This window comes from Tamandua tetradactyla, chromosome 1, assembly GCF_023851605.1.
Source record: "Tamandua tetradactyla isolate mTamTet1 chromosome 1, mTamTet1.pri, whole genome shotgun sequence".
Classification (NCBI taxonomy): Eukaryota; Metazoa; Chordata; class Mammalia; order Pilosa; family Myrmecophagidae; genus Tamandua; species Tamandua tetradactyla.
The window spans coordinates 49643419-49671354 of record NC_135327.1 but is presented as its reverse complement, the minus strand read 5'-3'; the positions used below and the strand labels follow the sequence as shown (position 1 = coordinate 49671354).

General features: G+C 38.9%; 1 long non-coding RNA gene across 3 annotated transcripts; it reads left to right on the top strand.

The window, feature by feature from the left end:
* On the top strand, positions 1–27936 carry LOC143684302 (uncharacterized). 3 transcript variants are annotated; one of them, XR_013175968.1, is made up of 3 exons: positions 1–83; positions 481–574; positions 1316–1722. It is a non-coding gene; the product is annotated as an uncharacterized LOC143684302 (long non-coding RNA). The 3 variants fall into 3 exon arrangements; XR_013175967.1 differs by lacking the exons at positions 1–83; positions 1316–1722 and adding exons at positions 199–278; positions 27648–27936; XR_013175966.1 differs by lacking the exon at positions 1–83 and adding an exon at positions 199–278.

Here is a 27936-nt window from a genome sequence, read left to right as displayed (position 1 = left end):
ATTCCGAATAATGAAAGCCAATAAAGGTGGTGTGCATTTTCTTCAAAATTTCTAGCTTTGGAAGGAATTCCTAGATATAATAGGTATGTGGGAACAAAAATCTTGTTGACAGCACAACAATTCACTCACTTCCTAACTTGACTAGTCATGTACTGTACTTTAGCACAAACAATAAGCTCATTGTTCAGATGGGAAAACAAGCAATTTGTTGGGAGGCGAAAAGGTGAAAATGTTCTATAAGCTGATCTTATTTTGGCAGGCTGCACGTCAATTTCCAGGTAGCCTTAAAAGATGTGTTTACTAGACATAGGTTTAAAGATGGGGTGAGTTGTAAACAGCAAGGATCCTTTCTATTTTTCTTATTGCTTTTATGTGGGATTTTTTTTCTTTATATCTTTATTTGTTTAGATCCAGTAGTCCACTATTTTCCTTAAGTGAGGATAGCAGGGCTCCACATAACATTGTTTTGTTCCTCTCTAGGGTGAAAACAGTGGTTTGTGGCTGGAAATCCTACAAAGGTGACAACATACCGATGACTTAATATGATCTAGGACTGTGATGAATGAAGCTGCTGGTAAGTAAGCTCAGTTTAAGCTTTAATAAGGGGACTTTGCCAGAGCAGCTTCATGGTTTGGGTTCTCCCTTTTCCTTTTCTTTCATCGCTTTCTTCACTGAGCATGGTCTGTTAGGGGGTGGGATGGCAAGGACAGGAGAAAGAGCTCAATCCTTTAGGAGAGACAAAGAAATTTGGAAGACCTCTACCAAGTCTACTACTGCATTTCTGAGTTCTGCAGACCTAGTGAGCTCTGTTTTAAGTTAATGGTGTTTGCAAAGTGGGTTTTGTGGTACTTGTTATTGGTTCCCAAATGGATGTACCATTCATACAGTGCTTACATTACTTTTCCTTAATTAAAAAGGCACCATAACTTGACCTGATGATTGTCTTAAAGTTCCTAAACCTAGGGATCTGTTTTTGTGTGCTGGACTTTTAATTTTAGAAAAGTAATAAAAAAGACCCAGTTTGTACTTTTCTCTCAGCAAAAAAAATGGGAGTCACCCAGCTGACCTTGGCCCTCCATGCCCCTCCTGCCTCCCAGCCACGCACACACACACAGAATTAATGCGTTTTCTCTCCAACCAGATCCTCTCATTTCCTATCCTTCTACCCTGGTGTAAAGTAGCTAAATGTCTAAGAAATATTTAGGCAAGCTCTCAAGTAGTAGGAACTGGGAATCCAGCCCCTTACGTTCTGTCTACAGAAACTCTTGTGGGCGCCATGGTCAGACTGGATGCTTCTTCCTCCATTTGTTTATAGGTCCCTCCCAAATATTTGAATCTATCTGGTTTCCATTTGCACGTCTGCGGCCGCGAGCTACCATGTGAGCAAAAATATTTCAGGGTCAAAACAACCTCAGACAGGCTGCAGAGAGCATGGGACTACAGCCTGAAATATCTGCATTGTCATCAGACAGTGCTAAAAGGAGGTCAGTGGATGTTTCTGGATTTGAGGCATAAGCAGGATATGAAATCTTGAAAGGTTTTTATTCTATTGATATCCATGTGATTTAGAGGATCTTGCTAATCGTTCTTGCTGTTAACTTGGAGTGCCAGAGTAAATAATAGTGGCCAGGGAAAAAAAGCCTTCTGGAGCTCATTTAAAGAAAACTGAAAGAAGTTTTTCCCTGCCAACCTGGGCTTCATCTTTCAACCCACAACTGGAGAGCAATGGAGACAGAGACAGATATGCTGCTGTCTGGCAGATCGCTAGTAAAAGTGGAGCCGCCATTTTCAATTTAAATTTTTAACGTATTGGTCTTAATGACTGATCTGATTATTGCAATGTCATTAAGTGTTTATTGTGTAGTCCTCAGGAATTATGTCATTCTGTTCCCTTCAATAACACTTGGAAGTAAGTGCTATCACTGACCTTGATTTGCAGGTGGGGAAACTGAGGTACAGGCAGAAAATGATTTGCCCATGGCTGTAGGCTAGTGAGTGGGAAGAAGGAAGATTGAAACGAGCTCAGGAAGGCTGGTTTCAAGCACCATGCCTGGCCACCACACCCTACTTCTATTATCCTAGCCTTTGTTTCTTTACCTCCCTTCACTGTTGCCATTTTTCACAAAACTCCCCTTTGGGAACACCTGAGGTCTAGATTATGGGGTGGCTGGGGATGAACCACTGGCATGATCAGAATAAAACTGATCAGAGTCAAGTTTGCCGAATATTGGAGGATTTCAGATGTCTCTGTTCAAACTGTCGCCAACTAACACAGATAATTAGAAAGTCTCTCTATCCCACTTTGTGATTCTAAGTAATATTTCTCATTCATTCTTTTCCATTCATAAAACGAATTCCTGGAATTTAGACATACAGTGTTCAAAGGAATTGAAATATCTTGTCTAACAATTTGGTGGGGTTGGAGGGGAGGGGGAGTAAAAACCAGGTAGCGGTTTGAACTTAGAAATACCCTGCAGATTAGATGACAGGCTAAAGGTATGTTTGTGTTGGGGGGCTGGGCAGGCCAGCAGAGAGATGATTACAGGCTGCCATGTCACAGGTTCAAATCTTGGCCCTGACACTGAGTTTTACCTCATGCAAATTAAATAGCCTTTATGTTCCTCAATTTCCTCATCTGTAAAATGGGAATAATAACATAGCCTACCTCATGGGTTGTTATGAGGTTCATAGTGAGCATTTCAAGCAGTTAAAATCATGTTTCATATTAAAACATGCTTAATAAACGTTAGATCATTTTACTCATTCTCAAAGGCTCCATGTAAAGTCACCTGGTACATATTGTGTGCATATTCCAAACAAAATATCCTTGGATTTTGTTCAGTAGTGATATACACTTTTCTAAGTTCCAAGCATTTAAGTCCCTATTTAATTAATATCACCTTCCCCTGATCCAGTAGATTGCAAACATAGATGTCATATTCAGCTCCTCTTTCTCACTCCTTACCTCACATTTGGTCACTTAAATTTATAGATCATCCCTCAGTAACAGTTGTGAAATTGCCTCCATTCTCTTCCCCATGTTAGAACAACTTGACATGCTGTTCAGATGGGTCCTCACCCCCATCCTGCTTGGACCCACCCCTCCCTCACAGCATCCCTGACAGCCGCTCCACTGAAGACTCCTTTTTCCCATCAGCTGCCTTTGGGCATATCTCCCACTGCCTTAACCCCAGCCATAACCTGGTGTTGCCTGCTTGCTTTTGCAGCCCTTTCATTTCTGAGCAGGTTTTTATTTTCTACCTGCCCTTAGGGCGCCTTGACTCTATGCTATCCACTGCTTCCAGAGTTTATCCTTGACTGGTATATTAAATTCAGATTTCCTCTGCCCCTTACCCAAATCTTGGGGCCACTTCCAGTTCTTTGCAATCCAGCTTCACTCAGAGCCATGGACTTGGGGATATCCAACATTGTCAATTAGACTAATGCTTCTCAAACTTTAATCCTTTGGAGGATCTTGCTAAAACTGCAGATTCTAGGTTAGTAGGTCTGGAATGGAGCCTGAAATTGTGTTTTTCATACAAGCTCCCAGGTGAAGATGAAGCTGCTGGTCCACAGACCACCTATGAGTGGTAAGGCTGTAGATCTCCTAAGAACTTCTCAACTCTTCTCTCTATTCCAATCACCTTTACTGATAGGCTGCTCTCTCAAACATTCCCATTCATTTGTCTTTAATGACTCCTCACGGCTTATAAAGTCCAAACACCCTTTGCGGTATTTGCAGGACTCTTCTAGAGTCCTACTAATTATTCAAGGACCACCTGAGTAACAGCTCCTCCAAAACTCCCCAGCTTGTCAGCCTTAATCATGCCTCTCCAGTTCCTAGTCTGTGCCTCTGATAAGCCGGCTCCTTTGCATTCATTGCTGGTAGGCATTTGTTATCCCTCCTCTTTGCTTGCTTTTTTGTAGGTGCATGGACCAGAATCGAACCTGGGTCTCCCACATGGAAGGCAAGCATCTACCACTGATGTCCCTCCTCTTTGAAGAAGCTACACCTAGCACTCACACAGTGCTGGTGCTATGGGGACATGCCCAGGACTCACTCCATGCAGGCTGACTTGAAGTGAATGTGTTAGACTCCTAGTAACAGGGGCTTAATTAAACACAGTGGTGGAGCCATACACTGAGCCCAGCTGAATGACTGATGGATGGTTTTATTGCATATCACATTTTTTTTTTGAGGGATGTCAATTGCACATAAGAAAGCTATGCACACCAGAAACTGAGAGGAGAAAGAACTAAGCCCCAACATTGAGAATTTAAGCACCAATTGAAGATCATTACCAGCTTTCTTCTTTTGCATACAGCTACTATCTGAAAACATGTTTCTATTACATTGTGGATCTGAGATAAATATACCACTAATGTCTGCATGTTACTGTTTGAGGGATGATAGGATCTGTCTTCATGGCATGATGATGACACACATTATTTTGAATTCTTTTATTTTTCCATCTTTGATACAGTCCTTAGAAGTCAATGGGTGATAATTCACAACTTTAAGGGTATATCAGAATCCAATTTTTCCATTTCAATTTGATTAAATTGCTTATCTAACTATGTTTATAAAAATTTAAAGTTACAATTTTATTAAAGCACCACTCTTTTTTGGGGGAGTGGCGTGCATGGGCTGGGAATTAAATTGGGTCTCCTGCATGGCAAGCAAGCATTCTACCATGGAACCACCCATTTACCCTCCCACTCATTTTTATACTAATATAAGTGGACATATTTTAAAGGTGTGCTTAGATATTGTTGTAATATTTCTGAATTACACTCATTGGTTCAGACTCATTCTCTACTGTGAATTCATAAGGGCAGAGACCAATGTCTACTTTATAGGAAATCAGGATTCACACAATTTTCCATTACCAATGATCTTTGTGTACATACCTAAAAGGCTGGAAAGAGTCCTATAATTTAGGACTTGCATGGAGGTTGTTGTGAAAGGGTAGATGAAACAGTGGCCTCCAAGATTTTGTATTAACATTTGGTTCAACAACTAAATATCTGGGTAAATTTAGACTACCCACTTTCTGTACCTGGACCTCCATTTCCTCAATTGCAATATGATTGGGCCAGAAAAAAATCACTCAGGAGTATGAATTGGCAACCCAACTCACAGTAAAGATGTATCAGCAAGCCAGTTGACATGATCTGTGTCTTCTTGGAACTAGTAAGATACATCTATGTTTTCAGGGTTTATGAGTTATATTCTAAGAGGCAAACTTGTGAGCTAAGGACACAGGTCTTTTCTACATCCATGAGTTCTTCGCTCATGGATTGTTGAACTTTTTGTAGTTGCTTACATTTAGCAGCATCTTTCTCCCTCTATGCTTTGAGCCTCTTAATATGCAGAGGTGGGACTCATCTCCTTTCTTCATCTTTTCCCCTTGTTCCTTTGAGACTTATCTCAGGAATCACTTCTGATTCCCAAGCCTGTCTGGGGCAGAAGACCTTCTATGTACATTCAAAGCATTTATTCTTGTATTTTATCTTAAAACCGCATTACAGTGCTATGTTACAGAGGAGTGTTTACTCATCTCTTATCTCACTAGATATAAACTGCTTAGAATAAGATTGTTGTTTTTAAATCTAAGTTATATTTATGAACTAGTACATAGTGGACACAATATGTATGAATGAATAAGTTCATTAATTAACTAATGAGAGTCAGTAATTATTTTTGCTTGATATCAGGACTTCGCATGTTATGTTCAAATTATTCTATAGCATGTGGGACACTAAAGCTAATTTATTTATATAAGGTAGATAGTTACAGCCAAAGTGTCCTTACTTTATAAAAAAAATTCAAGTATGATGAGTTTCACTGACAATTGTCTCCCTATTTCAACCATGCAGATTTCCTTGACCCTGCCAGCCTCCTCTGTCATGCTTTAACTTTTCTTTACTCTTAATGTGTGTGATTTTTACCAATGCTTCTGTGACTCCCAAAATGGTACAAAGGATCATTCACAGTGTCCATATATAAAAATATGAATTGATATATTGGTTGGATAAAGCCATTCAAGCAGACAATATGGATATAATCAATGAAACTTTGGGAGAAAGGATATTCAGGTTTGGTGTAGTTGAAGCTACCATTTTCCAGTTATTGCTTTCTTTGTTAAATAATCACATATCTGAATGATCCCAGAGAAGATGGTAGGTGCTGTGCTTTGGAGAGGGAGTGGGCCGACCTTTCCCAACCACTGTTGCATCAGAATCACCTGTCGCCTTTTAAAACCTCCAGATGCCCAGTCCCTGTCTCTAGAGAAGCACTTGGGAGGTCTGGAGCAGAGCTCTAGCCTCTGGGTGCTTAAAACCCTCTGTAGATGGTACTGAAAAAAAAAGTCAGAGTTGAGAATCTCTATAGTAAACTTCAGAGAATTAGAAGAGATTTGTCCTGAGGACTTTGTGAATCCCACAAAGCGTGTTCACTTTTGGAAAAGTGATCTTCAAGGCCTCAGTTGTCTTAGATTCTGAGAAAGGATTTTAGTGAGCACAGAAAAATGCATCCATTAAAATCAATGAATAAGTTGAAGCAGAAATACCAGCAGTGGACTGACTTGGTGATTGTTGACAGATTGGAGGGAAGGAGCTGAGCCAGTGTATATCCTATATGTTGCACCAATAGGGGGCAAGTGAGTTGATCTTTTAAAAATTCTGTAACAGGCATTTTAAATGTATTCATGAACTTTCTCAGACAGTCTGAAAAACAAGGAGACTGTGTGGTCTAGAGAAAAGGGACTGAGACCTTGGAACTCCTCCCAGGGCTGCTGCTAACCACACATGTGACCTTGGGCCAATTATTTAACCTCTAAAGGTCAGTTTTCTTATCTCTAAAATGTGTGGGCTGCATTAGTCCTACTCCAAGTCTCCCTCTACAATTTAAAAGTCTATCATTTAATTTAATCTATAGAATTTCTTTTTAATTGGTACCTAACACGATAATGTTATACTCTGCTCTTAAACTTTCCCCTGAATCTCATGAATCAAGCTGGCTCCCATTGGCTGATCAGTGCCTTTCAAAGTGAACTAAAACAGGCTTCCTGTTAACACCCCATATTTAGTCCAACTACTTGGCATTTGAGTATTTACATTCATGGAAAAAAGATAAATGCAAATGACTGCAAGTAATGGATCATTTGGTTCAATTGAGCAAGCTTATTCCTTTTAATTTTTTTTAGAGTATAACATGCAACAGGAAGTAGAAACATTTTGTACATTTACACTTTGATGAATTTTCCAGAGTGAACACATTCATGTAACAAGCACCCAGATCAAGAAGCAGATCGTGATCGGTGTTCCCCATCCCACCCACCCCCACCCCCTCGCCCCACCGCCACCCCCACTCCCAAGCTTCCTTCCAGCCAACTCCTCCCATCCCTGCAAGGGTAACCACTATCCTGACTCCTCTCCCTATAGATTAGTTTTCGTGTGCTTTATGCTTATTTATGTCTGTCTTTCAATCAACATCATGTTTTGAAATTCATCATACAATATTATGTTGGTGAAGATTGATCATCTTCAGCTCTGTATAGTAATATAATTCATTGTATGAATAGATAAAAATTTACTATTGATTAGAGTTTGGGTAGTTTCCACTTTGGAGCTCTAAAAATAACGCTGCTGTGAATACGATGATATATGTCTTTTGATGACATATGTATGCATTTTTCTTGGGTGTATTCCTAGGAGCAGAATTGTTGAGTCATGGTGTACAGTATAATGGTCTTTGAGTGCTTCATTTACAACTGTTGCATTTCTTGGTGCTGGACCCCAAATATTTTCTGGCCCTCAAAGCCAAACCATTCTTTCTTGGGTTAGAAACACGTTAGGTTGGGAATTGAGTCATGTCCCCCCACAAAAGGCATGTGCAGGGTGCAACCCCTCATCCTGTGGCTGTGAACCCATTTTTAAATAGGATCTTTGAAGATAATATTAGTTTAGGCATGGCCAGTCTGACTGAGGGTGGCTTAATTCAACATGGCTGAAGACTTTATGAGCAAAGGAAATTGGACACAGAGAGGAAACCATGGTGAACAACCAGAAGCTGGAAGTCAACAGAACCCAGAAGAGAAAGGAAAAGATGCTGCCATGTTCATTGTCATTTGTTGGAAAAACCAAGTTGCCAGCCAGCCAGCCAGAAGATAAAACCCTGGGAGGAAACAAGTCTTGTTTTTGAAACCATGAGCCAATAAATTCCTGTTTTAAATAAATTTACACGGCATGTGTTTTAGCAGCTGAGAAACTAAAACAGATGCTGTTCTTGTTTGCTAGATGCCGGAATGCAATATACCAGAAATGCAACAGCTTTTAACAAGGGAAATTTAATAACTTACTAGTTTACAGTTCTAAGGCCATGGAAATGTCCAAATTAAAGCAAATCTACAGACATGTCCAATATAAGGCATCCAGGGACAGATATCTTGGTTCAAGCAGACCAATGATGTTCAGTTAAGGGTTTCACTCTTAACTGGAAAGGCACATGGTGAGCATGGCTATGTCTGCTAGCTTTCTCTCCAGGCTTCTTGTTTCATGAAGCTCTCCCATGGGTGTATTCTTTCTTCATCTCCAAAGGTCTCTGGTTGCATGGGCTCTGGCTGTCCTCATTCTCATGACTCTGCTCTGTTCTCCCATCGTTCTGAAGCTTTCTCCAAAATGCTTCTTTTAAAGGTTTCCAGTAAACTAATCAAGATCCACCTGGGATGGATGGAGCCACATCTCCCTCTAATGAAAGCTTAATACCCACAAGTGGGTGAGTCACATCTCTGTGGAGATAACCTAATCAAGCTTCAAATCTACAATTTTGATAGGGATGAAAAGAAACAGTTGCTCCCACCAAATTGATTAGGATTAAAACATGGCTTTTCTAGGGTACATAAATCCTTTCAAACCAGCAGAGACGCCATGAATACATATCTGAGCTACAGATTAAGTTCCTGTATAAGTCTACCTAGGCTAATGTTGAAGCACATTTTTGTTCATTGCAACCACATAGTGGCAGGGAAAGAGAGAGACCCCCCCCCCCCATTATACCACATAATAGCAACAGGAGCTACAATGTCATGAGTTTCAACAAGAATGCCCTTTTAAAAGTGTAAAAAAAAACAGTAAAGAAAGAAAAACATAATGTTCCACCGATGGTTCCTGTGTACTCATTTAATGTCATCTGGGGAGTACTAGGCATGGTAGAACTAAGCTTTGTTTTGCATTGTTTTTAGGGTGCAGGCAGCTCACTCAGGATCTGAAACAAGGGCCTCACACATCATCGATCCTTCTGATTGGTCCTGAGATTTGGGATAGGAAAAGTTTTATGGTTCTTTTCTTCCCAAGCCTCTCTGTAGGCTCCATTTTTAGGCTTCTTAGAAAGTCACTTGCTCATTAATTTCCCCTGTGTGTGGGTGGGGAGATCCAAATGGCAATTCTGATGTCTTTGTGCTACTATTATTGGAGATTGGTTTCTGCCAGAGGTCACGTCCACCTTATCAGTTAGTGACTGACTGGTCCTTAAATGGATGGGGCCACTTTAAGCAGTGCATTCTTCTTAGATTAGTAACAAATCCTGAGAAAATCTACACGTGGCTAAGTGGGTGGTTTCAGGAAGGTGGAAAGCCCTCACTGATCTGCAGAGAGCCAGCTGAGGCCTGAGGATCAGATGAGCAGTAATGCCTTTCCCTTATGAAGAAGGCCTGCTCTTGCCAAGTACATGGGGTCTTGGATCAGGTTCTGATAGCAGAGCCTGAAACAGGGATCTAGGTCCATGTGACTTATTGAGTGAGTATGTTTCCAAGAGAAGGCGGGATTCAGAGAAGCAGGGCAGGTCAGGAGAAGATGCCAAGCAAGCGGGTTATCCTGCCTGATCCCAGGGAAATTTGGAATATGAGTTGCACTGTCTTGATGCTTGGAGCTCAGCATTTTGCATCCTCTTGTCACTCAAGTCAGTTAGTCATCAATTGCATGCTGCTGGTGCTGGTGGGGGCGTACAGCCTCCAGGGCCAGGAGGCGCCCATTCAGCCGAGGATCACTCTTCAGAGAAGTGGGCAGCTGAGAGCCATTAGTAGTTGGGGGATGGATGCACAGGCCAGTAAAGGGGACCCTAGTGGGGCTCCAACAGCATCAACCACACACATGGTGATTTCCAGATTTTTACTTCAGGGCATGGGAGTAGAGCTATCATTTCTTTATAAACTCTAAACCTTTGGTTGGTCAGACAGAAACCAACAGAAGACACTTTGTGATAGCATCTCCCACTTGCCAGTAAGTATCTGGTCAATTTTCACCAAATTTGTTCCTGAAACAACTTGTTCCCACTCTTGCTTCCACAAGTATTCTAGCTCTTTTTGTGACTCCTAACATCTTTTACCTCTCATATCCAGCTAAAAATCCACTCTATCTCTTAAGACCTGGCAAAAATATCCAACCTCCTCTCCAAAGTGTAAAGTATACCTGTACCCTCCCTGACTTGCCAACCCCCAACCAAAACCATTCCAGCCAATCCTAAAGAACACCTAAGACGATATATAAGATTCTACAAAGGCTCCATGCATTAGGGTAACTTTTCAAAACCTACAACCTCCAGATAGGTCCCTGGACCAGATAAGTTCTGAAATGCAAAGGGGCCAGTCTCTCCAGAACATCAACTAATTCCATCCCCCATCCCATATTATCGACAATCCCTTCCAACATGAAAACATTAGAATGGGCATAGTCCAAGCAACCCTAATGAGTGAGAGAAAGATCAAAGATGATGGTGGAGTTATACAGAGATGGTAGGGTTTAACAAATGAGTGTGAGGGTTGAATCATTATATTGCTATTTCTTTTAGTTTCTAGTATCTTAGAGCAGCTAGAAATAAAAGCCTAAAATTGTGGAATTGTAATCCATACCAAACTCTGAAATCTTTTCTACAACTAATTGTCGCTATGTGCTTTGAAATTTATTGCTTTTTCATATGTATATTATTTTTCACAAATAAGAAAAGAAGTCGATTGTAATGATTAAAGCATATCTGCCATTTTTAGCTTAATACATCTTCTTTTATGGTGGGTAGCTCCTGTCACGTAGCCTAACATGCAATTACTGGTGTTGCTTGCTTTTGAGATATATCATTTTACCTTCATAAAAAGTCTCTAAGTTCATGTTAGTTGAGAGTCCTGAGAAGTAGTTCCCAAGATGAAGATTTGAGTGTAAGAATATGATTCCAGGAAGCACTGGTAGAGGAATGGGGAAGTGAGACAGGAAGCACTGGTAGAGGAATGGGGAAGTGAGACAGGGAAGGGAAGGTGGGTAGTTCAAGGTATACTACTGGCAATGTTACCACACTCAGCAACTGGAGCATAATTCCAGTGAAGACTCCTGGGTGAATTTGCAGATTGCACCTCAGGGTTGTTCCATCCAAGGATCTACTCTTTTCCATCCTGGGGAAGGGTCTCACCTGGGGGCAGTTAACTGCACCTCTGGCATATACAGACCAAGCATTCACTGGCAACCAAAGTGTGTTCTCAAACTGAGAGCAGTAGGTGCTTGCAGTAAGAACTCTTCAGATTATAGAACTGTGAGTGTTGAGGAAATAAGATGGGACACTGACTTTGAGAAGCATCTGCCATGGACTTCTAGAAGACATGGACCATATACATATGAATCCCCATTCCAGCTTGCAGGGAATGTGCAATAACAATTTTATTTGATGCTTAATATGTTGGTTGCCAATGACTGAGGAATGCTGTATATGGTACACTCAAATACATATTTACATTAAAGGTCTTGTAAATTTTGAGGAGCTCAAGGTGATAACTCAACATATATTCCTAAAACTAATTTTACCAAGAATAAATGCCAGAGTAATTGTGCTACATAGAGTGATAAAATTTGTTCTGAGTAGGATGTTACTAAGAAGTTTGATGAATGTGATGGGTCTGTGTCATGGATTGGACTCTCAGGCATGTTGTTTCTTTAGGATGTTAGAATTCTGTGTAGTTTAGAACACACATCACAGAGGGAAATTCCTAAGGTCAACCTCTGGTTGTCATATCACGTACTCACAGCTCTTACACTCTTCTTTCTCTATGATATTAATGGCTTTTTCCTTTCTTCCATGATTACCCAAGTTCTTGCAAACTTGATTGGTTCCAAGAGAAAGTGTAATTCTGGGTCTCTTTCCTCTATATATTAATATGTGTACTATTTTACAGTGGTAAGATATCACAGTTTAAGTTCAATGAGTGAACTTTCCTCCTAGGCTTTATATTTTCTGTTCTCTCAAACATTCTGCACATATTTTTAGGGTACCTACTATGTGCCAGGAACACTTCCAGATGCTTGAGATATATCAGTAAACAAACAGACAAAACTTACTGCTCTCAAGGGCACATCACTCTAGTGAGAGGAATAATGCCATTCAATAAGCAAAACAAATGAGTAGCTGATATAATAATAGAAGGTCGTGTGCTATAAAATAAGTAGGGCGTGGTAAGGGAATAAAGAATACAAGTGGAGGGAAACGGGGGTGAGGGACAATTTTAAATATCTGAGCAGAGACTTGATGGAAGAAAGGTTTTTCCATCCTGTTTCTCATTGGTTGGATGCTGAATTATTTCCTTTTCTTTGCAATATCCCATCCATCTTCTTTTATAAGCCTCTGGTCCCTGAAATTAGTCACCAAACCGTCCTTCTTCTGAGTATTCTAAATCCTTTGTTACCTATTTCCTTTCACATGTAGTAATTCTGACTCTTAAGACTTTGTTCCGGCTTTTTCCAACACAAATATCATATTGCCCATGTCAGAATCCAAGCCAAGCCCAAGGAACTTTGTATTTCTCCTACTTCCAGAGTCAACCCTAGTATTTTTGACATGTTTAATGTGTTGCTTTGGATACTGATCTGTTTTCTTTTCTTTTAGGAGAAGAAACTCTCCTCACTCTTTTTCTATTCCCCTTGACCCCTCTTCTCAAAAAGAGAAAACACCCTTAGTGGTAAAAACAGCTTATACTTTTCAGGTTTATGTGGGTTATTTAGCTTGTTTTTTAAAATTTATTACTTCTCTCCAGTCTAAATGTCTGCTCCTCCAAGGGACATTTCTGAAGTATGACCACAGCTTGTTCTCATGCTCTTTTTTTGTAGTCTCTAATGAGACTAAGCAATGCAGAGATTGCGTTATTCTAGAATACCCCAAATGGAATGCCTTTCCCCATCTGATCATGCTCTCCCTGCCTGCAATGAGATGCTGAAGACTTTTGGCTTCCTCTTGTGGGATCTCTGCCCATGATTTAATTTTTTTCAATCCTGTTTTTTTTATCTTGTCCTGCATTTGACAGTTATGCTAAACATACATAATTAATAAGGAATTCATTATTCAATAATTAAAAACTGGGGTTTCTCTTAACCTATACCCATGTTTATATTGTTTATAGTAACAATAGACTAATAGAAAAAACTACTCTTGCTCCCTGCTTTCCAGGAGTATTTGGGACCAAGAACAAATTTTATTGCTTTTGTAATTCATCAAAGATTTGCTTTTATGACTTAAGTTAAATATAAATTAGTTTATTTCTTCTGAGACTGAGAAGAAATTTGTTTTATAGCTTTATGAAAAAAGGACATATAAACCAGATTTGGCCAAATCAAATCTTGTCTGTAATGTGCAAGAATGGGTCAATATATAGGAAATGTTTTCTGCCTTCAAATGCTTCTTTTAAAAATTAACATTCAATTTCCATTTGGTCCAGTTTTTCAAATCATATTTTCATTTTAAAATTTCATTTTGGATCAGCCTAGGCTTGAGATGAGACCACTAATAGACAGTTTTTCATTTTTACAGATTTATGGCAATATATTTTAATTTGCACAATGAATTCATCAAAATGACTATCTCCGAAATATTTTCTTGATGTGTTATTTGCCTTTTAATGGTCAGGTGGTTATTGGGATCTAGTCTGGTGGATGTCAGGATATTGCAAGAACCAAAGGGTGGAATCTGGCCACTGAAGTGACCCAGAATGCCTGAAGAATGTCCATTAACCCAAACACTTCTAACCAGACATGTTCACTTGGCGGACGCTGATTCCAGACTGGAACTTTGTGAAACCTTAGATACACCAACTTCATTCGCCTGGAGCAACTTTCCTTAAGGGACTTCCAGGCTGTTTGGGATAATTAACAAAAGAAACAATAAGCTTTATTTATTCATTTTCTTTGGCCTTGAGTTCAGAAAACACTGGGAGATTTTTTTTTTCCTTTACTTTTTTAGAGAAGGACCCACCCGATATATTTTATGAACTCTTTTCCTGTAACCCACCCTATCCCAAAAACAACAATCCAGAGGAAACACGAAAAGCCTAAATCCCATTTGAAACTACCTGATGCTGACAGATTCAATTACATCAAAGTCAGCGAGCTATTGTTTTTTCTTGGCATATCAGAAGCTTGATGCCACTTATCAAGTGGCATTAACTAATGTTTTACAGTTACATTTCATCCACCAAGAGAGGTGGACTAGGAAAACAACTGAGGCCATATTGAGATTGCTTTGCTTAATTTAAATCAGAGAAACTCCTGGAACTTTGGATATTGATTTGACCATATCTAAGCCTCCAGGGTTTATAAGACTAGACAGTAATGGGAGCTTCTTTCTCTTTGGCTTCATTGATGACATTCTGAGTCCAAAACAAACCCAAAGAGATGTGAAATTCTGAGCTATGACAATGGTTATTATTTCATCAGTGGCATCCTGTTATGTATGACTGTATCTTTTCTCTGGCTCCTGGTCACATCTATTTTAGTAGAAAGAATTTAAGAAATAAATATAGGTGGTAGGGTTTGTCCATGTTTCTCCCACTGGCTAACTGGTCATAGAAAATGGAAAATTCTCCAATTTCCTTGGGACTTGTCTTTCTTCATTCATGAAATGGGAAGGATATAACTTGATCCTCTAAAACAATAATTAAATAAAATGAAAACTATAAAGGTTGTTGTAAAAAAGATCTCTATTAGCATAATAGAGTGTTTTTTATTAACAGAGCTATGCTAAGTGTAAAGAAAGGCATCATTATGTTAAGGAATTCAAAGCCACTGGTTCAAAAACCAGCTCCCCTGTGTCTCTTATTTGTTACAATCATTTGGAAGAGTCCATTATTATCTCAGAACTTCCATCCCCTCAAGCATGTACTTAAGAGAATAAAATCTCCTTTTATCTTACAATTTTGAGAATCAAACCTAAAAACATGAATGAAAGCATGTCATAAATGCCAATGAACTCAATTACTTAAATTGTTATCATTATTGCTATTATCAATATGGCTGTGAAATAAAGTAGTCTGGAGGTTAGGAAAACCCACAGCACCCATTGGAGGAAGATATGGAAACAGAGTATTCAGGTAAAACATAACTACAGTGCACCAGAGCACATCTTTCTCTTTGAACTTTCCCCTTGAAACTGCCTTTTCCTAGTTGTTAACCTTTTGTAAAATTTCCCTTGAACATTTGTACTTATTAAATGAATGAATAAATAAATAATGAATGAATGCATGCGAATTCTGTATGCTGACTTTAATGCTTTTACTCTTATATTGATCAATGTTTTCCCTGACATTTATTTAATTTGTATACCTTTTACCCACATAAAATATATGGCTTGACAACATACTTAGCTGATGGGATAAAATGAAAAACAAATATGGGCGAGCCATGGTGGCTCTGCAGACAGAGTTTCCACCTGCCATGCCGGAGACCCAGGTGCGATTCCCGGTGCCTGCCTGTGCAAAACAAACAAAGCGAAACAAACAAAAAAACCCAATATCAAGTGTTGATAATGTCAAGAAACTGAAACTCTTACATGCTGCTGGTACAGTATAAATTGATACAACTACTTTGAAAAATTTGGGTGGGATGTCTGCTGCAGGTGAATGGATGCATTCCTGATGAGCTGGTAATTCTAATTCAGGGAATATCCCCTGAGACATGCATGCGAACATTCACCATACAAGAATGTTCACAGCAGCTTTTCCCAAACCTGATGCCCATCAATAAGGCCATTGATAAATAAACTATGGTTAGTCACATAACAGAAATCCATGTAGTGATGAGACTGAATGAAATACATACTGCGCAACAACATGGGTAAATTCCACAGACATGTTGAGCAGAAGCACCTAGACATGAGAGTATATAACATACAACCCCATTTGTGTAAAGTTCAAAACAAAAGACAAAACTAATGCATGGAGTTAGAAGTCAGAACAGTGGTTACCTATGGGTTGAGGGTGGTAATGACTGGAAACCATCACAAGTACAACTTTCAAGGCACTAGCAATCTCTGTGTCTTGATTTGGTTGTTGGTTACAAGAACGAGCTCAGTGTGTTAGAATTCTTCACACAGTATGTTTAAAACGATGGCTGGATCTTGAGTCTCAATATTCTAAGAACTGCTCTGAGAAGTTCACTGGTTTGGGGGAAATTTGTACTTGAGGAAAATTATTTCCTTTGTCTTCAGTATTAGATAGGGGGTTTGGGTGACTTATTCTAAATTCTAAAAGGACTACTCTAAATTCTTAATCTAGTTGTCTTCAGGACAATCTATTTGGTGTCCATTAGAAATGCCTAGACAAGTGATTGCTACATCCAAGTTTTAGAGCTAGAGCCACGTGTGACCCCAGTTATGTCAAGTATCTGACAGTTATGTCAAGTATCTGACATAACTCGGTGACTTGATCCAAGACTAGCTCTGTAGCTGTGCAGGGCCTCTCTTGCTCTTTGTAATGGGCAAGTGCTCTTTGTGAAGATACAGGAATGGACATCTTTTCTCAGGTACTTATGTTGGGACAAGGAGCTGCTGTGGGGTCAGGCTGTGGACCAAGCCTTCCAGATACTTTCATGATGGAAATCCCCTGATACTGGGTCCTTACTACTCCAAACGAATTCTGCCACCTCCAAATGAAAATGGCTGGAAGTATCAAATTGCCTTGTGGTCCAAAGCAGAGTTAGAAGCCCTGGTGCCTCACCCAGACTCAGATGTGGGAAGCATAATGCAGAGATGATTCTCTGTCTGTACATACATCAGTTCTGGAACTAAAATAACTAAGTAGAGCCCTTTTTTTTTTTTTTTTTTTTTTAAATTTCCATCGTTGCTGAGTGTCTGTACCACAAGGCAATATCCATTCCTTAAGGTTTGCGGCAGGGCCCCAGCAAAGTAGGCCTGGAGATTCATTGCTTATGGGCCATTAATGTCTGCATTTCCTTGCTCTGTGATGGGCTCAGTTGGCATCATGGACCAGACAGCTCCTCCTACAAAGAGCTCTCAAGCAACCAGGTTAACCGGAGCTGGTTCTTGACACTTGGCAATTTTGCTGAAGTCCTTTCAAAGGCATGAACAGCCTGATAGTTTTGATTTTTGTTAGGAAAACTGTGAAAAGAACACAACTAGGAGACAATTTGTTCTCACAAACTATTTTATGAGGAGCTATTTTTATCCAAAAATATGAGACGGTTACTTTGAAGCGTTTAGTTGGCTGGTGGCTAAGAACAGATTCTCACTTGAAAAGCAAAGAACTGAAGGACTTTAGATTTATATGGGTCCTTAGAGACCATCCTGGTCAACATCAGCATTTGGTAGATGAGGGAACTAAGACCAAGAGAACTTCCTTGATCTTTCACTGTTTCTTTCCCTATGAACACGCAGTAAAAGGCATTTGTCTTTCCTGTGTCACCGTATTACCGGTCTTTTTCCTTTCTTGCTCCCTCCGTAGTTCCTTCTTCACTCTCCACTTCTGTAGCCAAAGGGAAACACATTTAAGAGAGTATAACTTAAATGTGGGTGGTGCATATGATTGCCTTCTATTATGTCTTTTAATCAGCATCTCTTACAACTATTTCTATCCTCAGCTGAACTTATCATCACCTTCTGTTAATTTGGACACTTTTAATATGGGCTTGTCTTTAAGGGCAGAAAGGTCTCAATAGCCATTGGTGATTTTTAGGGCTTTCAAGCTTCCTTTTTTTAGCTTTTCATTCTCACAATAAAACAATACAGAAAGTACCCAAATCAGCAGAGAAGTTTGAGTTGCAAAATTATATCCATATTCAAATTACAGTATTAATAGTTTCATTCTTTGTCTCTTAGAAAGATATTTTGACAAATGGTTCTCAATGGCAGCATTATGTGTTATGTGTAACAGAGACCACAATATAAGAAAACTTTGAGAAATTGACATTCAATTTAGAAAATTTTTTTTATATTAACTGCCCTAGTACCCAGCAGTAGCTTTCAGCTAAGTTACTTTGGAAAACATTCCCAGGCACCATTGTAGTCAGGAAAGCTTTCTACAATTTATAAATATTGCTGGAGTTGAAAAAAAAAAGTGGAAGTAGGAATAAATTGAATTTAAGGACATGATTAAATTGTACCGTACGTGTGTATGTGTGTGTGTGTGTATTTGTGTGTCAAACTTGAGTGTAGCTTGTTCGGATCCACAGAGCACACAAGAGGAAGTCTTCTGAATTTTGGAACTGACTAGACGTGGAAAGAAATCTAAATCTGGCATGCTACTTCTACAGTGTCTCCATCTGATGAGTTTGCAAATCTCCAGTGGAAAAAAAAAATCCCTCTATGATTCTATTCATATAGCTTTAGGGCATTGAATCCATAAGCACTGTAATTGTTTGACCTCCATGAACAAGGAATGGTTTTAATTCTTTTCAAAGATGTAGTTTGTGCAGCTGTGGACACTCCTTTGACATTTTGAGAGAAGGTACTGAGCATATTTAAAAGAACATCAGATTCTTACTCACTTTCTATGTCAACCAAATTTGATTTCCTGACATGTCATATGGAGATATGTGAGGTCTCTCCTGGTGGGCTAAAATATTGGCATACCTTCACAATGATGCTGTTTATAGATTCGATCATTATTTACTTTGTAGAGTAATTTCAATTAATAAAAAATCATTTTCCCTTTTCTTTATATTTAAAATGAGATATTTGCCTTTCTTCCATACATTTTTCTGAACTGGACAACTTAAGTGGTATGTCAAACCATTTACCTTTAGAAAGCAAAATCACTAATTCCAGGTGACAGCATTTTGCTACATGTCATTCAGTTTTAGAATTTCTGCCAACTTTAAATCTATTTCTGGTGACACCCAGTTACCTGAGATTGTACCCATGCAACCTACACTGAAATGGAGGAGAAACTCTCAACAGAGCTGGGTTATGCATGTGAGAAGTCTTTTTTAAAATGTTCACTGGGGGGGCATTGTCTAATTTTGGCAGGGGGTAAGGAAAAAATTTCATTTTACTCTCAAGTTGAAACCCAAGTGAACTGGTACCATATATTCTATATCACTGTGATAGCTTAATGTCACCTGTGGCTTTGTAATCAGGGCACCTGCCCAATCCCCTGCCCCTTAACCTAGCTCTGTATTCTCAGAGAAGATACATAATAAATATAATGAGGCTTGGCTTCTGCAGATACCTCCTTCCATCATCCTTTATACTAGGAAGAATAGTTGACTTCAAAGACTTCATTTTTCTAAATCCCTCTAACTGCTAAACTGTCAGTGCTCCTCATGCATCCTCCACACTGAACAGTCTCAGTGCATACTTGCTTGAATCGCCATGGCCAGAGCCTGCCCCTTTGCTTGAGGACTTGTTCTAACCCTTGAAGACCATCTGGTCCATGTAAGAGGCAGGCTGGAAGTGGAAGGGAATTAAGTCTTCCCTGGAGCAGCTTTCAGCCAATGTCCAATGGGAGTCAGTGTATAAGAACCCCAGCTCCCTCTCCCCTTGGGGGAGTTAACCCTGCAGGACACATTCTACACTGTTGTCCAAAGCTCCTCAACAAGATTGAGCTCCAGCTGTTCACCATGTTAATTTGCCTGATTGAGCACCAGTTGGACCACTCCTCCATTCCTCTACCAGTGCTTCCCAAAATTACTCCCCCCAAATTTGCTATTCAATTTTTGTTTCAGGGTCTACTTCTGGGTCTCTGTCTAGAGGAATTCTGTATCATTTGTAGTAGAAATACCTTCAAACTGACTGTTCCCCAATAAAGGATAAAATAAGCTACCCCCCATCTCCAGTTATTCAGGGATATATCTCCATGGTGGGGCATATTTTCTAGGATTTTTATTTGGAGCATAGTTACCTTGAAAAAATCTGCCAGAATATACAGACTTATACCCACCTCACTTTATTTCATACTCAATATGTCCTAAGGCACTTGCTTAGGACTGAAGCTGTAGTTAGCAGTCAGATAAGACCTGGACCACAGAATTCTCAAAAGCTGCCTAACTTAGCAGCACTGGTAAATGAAGCACAAGTTTGAAACTAAAATGAGTACAAGGGCAATTTGTGGAATTCCAGATAATTGGCCTTAATAGAATAAAAAGAACATTCATCTTTCATCTTCTTTCCTTTTCCCGTAAGAAATTCAAGGGCACATTTAATGTCAGTTTACAGTGACCCAAGGCAGTGTTCAAATATATCAAAATCACATGGGAAGCTTTTATGAAATACATTTTTCTGAATTTCATCTTGAGTCTACGGAATCAGAAGCTCTGGAATGGAGTAATTCACGTTACCATCATCCAAAATAATTTTTATATACTCTCAAATTACATTGGCTTGTTCCTTAGTAAATAGCTTACTTTTTCCTGCTTTTTTCTTTTTTTTTTCACTTTTCCTTTCTCCTAATCTCAGTGGTTAAATTGAATCAGATTGCCCCATTCTTTGGACAATCTAAAGGAAACATATTTGCATGTACACCCTGTAGAATGGTATTTATTTAAGCCTAGGGTCAACAGAAAATAATAAGCTCAATAAGATGCCCAAATTCCTATAATAAAAATGAAACAATTAACACATAGAAGTGCGAGGAAGACATTACACCCATTAAATGCATCTAGCTTGATGAGTGATAGGATGGCTGCCTATTCAAGTTGGAAACTTTACACATGATTGAAGCTTTATTTAGTCTAATGGAATGTGCTTCCTTAATTTGGCTTCTGACTAAGCCAGAGCACAATGGCAAGTATTATGTGACTGGGCTGAGCTCATTCTCATCTCTAAGTCATTGTGATTCAATCTTGATAGCCTCTTTCTCCCAGGTAGCCCATCACCTTGCTGTTCCCCCCTGGTTTGGAAATTCATTTGGGATGTTACAAAAACAGACTTGACCATCTTTATACATCATGGGTTGCTTCTTTTAGTTTTGCTCTAGAAAATTCTGAACTCACTGGGAAGATTGAGCCTCATTTTGCAGTTTCTGAAACCCAAGCTCAGTGATTTATGGAGGCACCATTCATAGCAAATGTCACTAATGGCTGAGATAAATGAGCCTGTTCCACTGCTGGGCGATCACAAGGGAAACTAATTCTATGCTTATTGCACCAGCAGAGATGGCCCCAAAATTATTTGGGGAGAAGTAAATATTTGTAATTTCCAAAAATATCATTGAAAATAATATTGAAGATGTCACTAGGGCTATATGGTTGGCTGAGGCTGACTTCCATCAGTTTCTCACTCGTGGTCCTCAAAATCTTCCACTCCACTACCACAGCTTGGCAGTGGCACCATATGCCTCAGGCCCCTGACACAGGAGTCTTGCTGACTTGGTTTGACTTAACTCATTTAGTGTAGCCATTCACATTTGACCTGTTTCCACTTGTTATGATTCCCAAATCTCTCTGGGAAGTCAGACCAACTTCTCTTGGAGATGGTTTTAAAGATATGAATAAAAATACATAGTTGGACACATTGAAACATTCACTGCTTAAATAATTGGACTAAGCTCTATCTTTTCCGAATCCGGACTATGAGCTTTATGATAGCAAAGATTGGGAGAGATACCAATTAATTGAAATTTAAGTTGGACATAAAAGTCATCTTATTCAACAAACCCCTGATTTGCTGAAAGCCAATTTGACTCTTTATTTGCATATTAAACATTGAACACTCAAGGAACCTCTATGGCTCTTAAAAAGGGGTGAACAGTTTTGTTTCATGTGTCATCTGTGAATCACCATTAAACAAAAGTCATTTAATTGTGTTTTACTTTCTACAAAGTATAAATTGTACCACCACTGCCTTTTTTATTACCAACTTTCCTCTGTGATGTGATCTGTACATCATACAAAATAAAGAGAAAATAATTAAGGAAATAAAAGCAAACCCTTCAAATGAGGGGAAAAGAAATATTTCTCCCAAGCCAAAAAGCAAACATGATTCTTGTTGTGATTAGATAAGATGAGGCCAAACTAGATTGGGGTTGACCCTAATCCAATATGACTGGCATCCTTATATAAAGAAGGAAATTTGGACAGAGACAGACACAGGGAAAGACCCAGGCAGAGATTGGAATTATGCAACCACTAGCCAAAGAACAGCAGAGATTGCCAGCAAACCACCAGAAGCTAAGAAGAAGCAAGGAAGGATTCTTCCCTAGGCTTCAGAAGGAGCATGGCCCTGCCGATACTTAAAATTTGGACATCTAACCTCCAGAACCCAGACAATAAATTTCTATTGTTTTAGGCCTTAAAAAAAAAGATTCTTGAACTCTTCTCAATCTTTCACCATTTTATGTGCAAGTGGCAAGTTGTATTCATCAGCATTGCTGTGGTAACAAATGATCTCCAAATCTCTGTTGCTTATAATCATAAACAATCATGCCTTGTTCACATTTCATGTCAGCTGATTTAGTGTCACTCCATGTATCTTCTCATTTGGCAACTAAAGTTGAAGGAGAAACACTCTTTTGGCCATGCCATTCTTGTGGTTGAAAAAAAGAGAAAGAAGACAAAAAGAAAATCCAGCCATGCAGCGACCTCTAAATACTTCTGTTTTACGTCATGGTAGTTTACATTCCATTAGATAAAGAAATCACAGGGCTAGTTCAATATCAATGGGGCAGGAGGTATATTCTTCCCATAGAGAGGCTGAAATCATATAACAACAGATGAGGATACATACTCTTCTTACAGGGAAAGGAGGAAGAAATTATTAGGAACAGCAATATAACCTACTATAAAATTACTTTCTTTAAATATCCTTAACTCTTCCTGAATATAAGAAGATGAACAAGAAATTGGAGCTCCATGTATCAGTTCCACTTGAGTCTGAGTACCTATTTGTAGGCAAGTGAGAGGATTCAGTATGAGTCCCTATTTATTCAAAACATATATGAATATGGTGAATTAAAATAAGTAGGTAAGCATATATAAAATAATAAATAATGTAATTGAGCAATCAACCCCGCAGTTTATATAGTTCTTTACATTTTTTATATATGTACATGATACTGCAAATACTCATTTGGAAATGATCATTTCAAAACACCATGAACTTGGGTGGCCTAACCAAAACATGAGTTTCTATAGGCATCAATTAGAAATTGCTGTATAACAATCTAAACTCAGTGGCTTAAAATAATGAATATGTGTTATTGGTCATGAGTCTATGAGCTGATTGAGTTATTCTTCTGTTTTTGGCCAGATGCACTCGTACATCTGCACTCATACTTGGGCTATGGCTGGATGTAGGCTGCCCTAAGCGGCTACAGCTGGGGAAACTGGATTCTCCTTCATTGGCTCTCTTCTTCTCCAATAGTCTAGCCTAGACTTACTCATATAGCAGTGACAGCATTCCAAGAAATAGAACAGAAGCTGCACAGTGTCTTGAGGCCTACATTTAGAACTGACACCAAGACTACTTCTTTCACATTCTACGGCCCAAGTAGCAGTAGCAAGAATTGCCCAACACAATTCACAAGGCAAGTGTAGAAACAGATTCCACCACTTGCAGAGAGGAGCTGCAATGCCAAATTACAAAAAATGATCTAAAACTATTTTTAATAAACTTTATTTTAGAATAGCTTAAGACCAATTTAAAAAAAGTATATGTAAGGGCAGACAGATTCCCAGGCCATCAAACAGAAAGCTACCTCAGCCACCAAGACATGTCAGGATTAACACCTATCAGGATTATTCATGTCCTGGAGATAACACTTCCCACATTTCTCACTCTCATTACAGCCCATGCACAAAGCTGCTGCTTTCCACTAAGGAGCCCTCAACAATAAGCCATAGAACTGGCACAATTGACCATTTCCCGTGCCATGGCCCTTGTCCCACTGGGAATGGATTTTAAATCAGAGGCCCTGGCTACCTTCAGATATGCCTCTTGGAGTCCTTGGTCTAAGCACAGCAAATCCTGGCTACTCATTGCATTCTTTAAAGCGGATGTGCTTACAGGGCCACAACTGCCAGCCTAAACATGCAGATTCCCATAATACTGTGGGTGAGAGAGTGTTCCCAGCAGGAGCTCAGCAAGGCCACTGAAGCCCTTCTGGTACAATAGAAACGGTACCCATAGAGAGGGCTAAACCTGACACACACAGCCTTTCCAAACTGGAAGAGGATGTGGCTTTCCCCAGTCTCAGCCACTTGCCCATGGAACTTGAGATGCTGGCATGGTGCCACCATTGCCCTGTCCTCTAACCAAGTGGGGAAACCCCTTGGGACCAACTGTCTGCCATGGAAAGAAAGTTGGTATATCTCCCCAATGGCAGTGCTGTCATTGTACATGATGCAGCTCACTGGAGAGCCACAGCATATTAAAAAATGTTATGTAGATGGTACAGAGACTTCTTATATGCTCCACATCCAGTTCCCCTATTAATATCTTATATTAATATATTTGTTAAAACTGATGAACCAATACTGATACATTGCAGATTTTTAAAGTTTTTACCTAATGTCATTTTTTCTGTTCCAGGAGGCCATTCAGGGATCCACGTCACATTTAATCATCATCATGTCTCCTTAGGTTCCTTTTGGCTAGGATGATTTCTTAGACTTTCTTCATTTTTGATGACCTTGACATGTTTGGGAAGTATTGTCATGTATTCTGTGGAATGTTTTCTAATTGGGATTTGTTTTATTCATTATCAGATTGGAGTTATGGATTTGGGGGATGAGGACCACAGAGGTAAACTGTCATTCTTATATCTTAGTATTAAAGATACATTATCAACATAGCATCTCTGTTGCTGTTGACCTTGATCACCTGGCTGGTTTCTTCACTGGAAAGTTACTCTTTTTCCCCCTTTCCATATTGTACTTTTTGGAAGGATCTCATTGTGTACAACACACACTTAAGGAGTGAGGGTTAGGCTCTACATAAATAATTTGTAATTCTTCAGTTTGGGAGAGTTATTTATTCTTCCTCATTTATCTATCTATCAACCATTTATTTATATCAATATGGACTTCAATATTCATCTTATACTCCACTATTATTTTCTGTATTGTGTTGCTCAAGTTATTCCGACTTTGGTCATTGGGTGCTTTTTCATTTGCTCCTGTGTCCCTTTCATATACCTCCATCATTGTGGGCTTTTTTTTTTTTTTTAGCATTTCTTAACTTTTCACAATACAAGATGCTTTAGGCTTACATTCTATTTTTCTCATTCCAGGAATCAGCCATTTCTCCAGAGTGCACTCCCTGGAAATAGTTTCCTTTATTAGAGAATGCCCTTAAAAACCAAGATCATTAGATGTGCTCATTGCTACCTTTATTATTTCTAGTTCCTCTCTATTGTCAAGACAATCAAATAAATGTGCGCATACCAACTCATATATATATATAAAAATACATACATAAATATACATATATATGAGACAACATTTAGCTTTGCAAAAATCTGCCAAACTATCTTCCCAAGTGTCTATACCATTTTGCTTTCTACCAGCCATGAACAAAAGTTCTATAACTATGCCAAAAGTTGGTATTGTCTGTTTTTTTGATTTTAGTCATCCAAATAAGTGTGGAGTGGTATCTCATTTAATTTGCATTTCCCGAGTGGCCATCTTTCACATTACAAATAACAGTAGTTGATGAACATAATTTTTGATGAATTTATAATTTGGATGAATGGCCTTTTGACAAGATAATTTTTTAGAAATTGGACTTTTCTCAGCCTTTGATGGCAACTCTTGGAAAAATGGAAAAGTATAAAAATGATTTTCTATTCCCTACCCCTTTTTAGTGGTGTTTAGCTGGCATAACAGCAACAAACTACATTAGTGTATAGATTTATTTCTGGAAGTGTGGATGAAAATTGGTTACTCTGGAGAAGGGTACTAATAGGCTGGGAGACAGGGCAGAGAGAGATCTTTACTTTGCATGTATGAACTTTGTATCTTTTTTTTTTTTTTTGGCATGGGTAGTCTCCGGAAATTATACCCAGGCCTCTGGCATGGGAGGCAAGAATTCTGCCACTGAGCCACTGTTGCACCACCCTGTATCTTTTTGTGTTCTTTGCTATACGTATTCAATTAATTTACATTAAAAGGAAAGTAAATTTTTGAAGACAAATAAAAATCCCACATTTATTTTCATGCCTTTCTAATTGTTCAAACCTGAAAATATGTACACCTGTGTAAAGTTTCTTTTACCCATTTGCTGACATTGAAAGTGGTGTCCACATAAAAGACCAGTTTAAATGTTTTTGTTGAAGTGAATGGTTAATTTCTCATGAACTTCTATTAAACTTGATAAGAAATCAATCATTTCTCAAAAATCCATTTCCATAAGTGCAATTTTAAACTAATGGGTTGAACCGGTTGGGCTGACGAACTTCATTTTCCATACTTTTTTGGGGTAGGGTGGGATGGGAACAACAGTATCAACAACCAAAATGTCGAATAAAGAGTTGGTTAATATTGAATCTCTTGGGAAAAAACAACTATGTTGATAAATTCTTTGTGCAGAAAAAAAAGTGTCACTTCTTTGTAATGCAATTGTCTAAATTTTCAGCATTATAGAATCCTGGTCTTCACAAAGAATTCATGAAGAATTCTTTGTCTCTCTTATCAGCCCAATGTCAGAGGACAAGACTTTACTTCTTGAATGTCAGTTTCTCAATTGAACAATGAAAACCAGAATGCCTGTTTTGTTTCTAGATCTAAGTGTGATAAAATTGAATTCAAATATTGACTAATGAGATGTATTTCTTCTACTACTCAAAATTACATTATTTTTTATGGTGGTAAAACAAGTAAAAGATGGAAAAAAGGGAATTCCCCATGGTTTAGTGATGGTTGAGTACATGAATGTATAGTGTATGGGATGGCTATTAATATTGACATTTTCTGGTAGCCAGATCCAATAACTCTGGACAAATATGCAATCAATATATTGTGGTTGGACTGAAGGAGACTGAAAACTCTTTAGCCTAGGGCTTGATGTAATCATGCCGACCACAGTCCTGAGAGCCAGCCTGCTGTCTAAGGAGAATGATTATCAACATTTCCTAGACCCATCAGTCCAACACAATAAGTATGCCTATTTGAACAGCCCTGTGAAAACCACATCAATCATTTGAAGCTGTAGCTCCAGACTGTGCTATTGAATTTGTTACTTACAAATCAGAATTGTCGATTATGCTAAATATCTCAACCTGCTGGTTCAACAAAGCAATGCTTTGTTCTTAAACATTGATTTATTTCAGGTGGAGGAATCAGCCCATGTAACTCTAGAAGACGTTCTTACAATAATTATTAGTTTCTTCCTTATAATTTTACAAAATATATTTGAGTTAATGTGATCTCTCATTTTATTATTCTCAATTTTTCAGCTCCCTCTTACAAGAGAATTTTAAATCTCTACTTGTTGCCATGTAACATGTATAGTTCCCTAGCTCAATGGCATCACTCTGACTGTGCAACTTGCTTTCAACAATGGATGTGAGCTAAATAGCACATACCCTAATATGAATAGAAGTTTTAAGAGGCATGGAATGTTTCAACTGTCTCCATTTGTTTTCCACTGTGAGGAAAGCACGTCCCAAAGAAGAGCTGTGACTCTTCACCCTGGAGTCTGGAGGAAGAATAAATTGGAGAGCAGTGTCACAACCAATGTGCCAC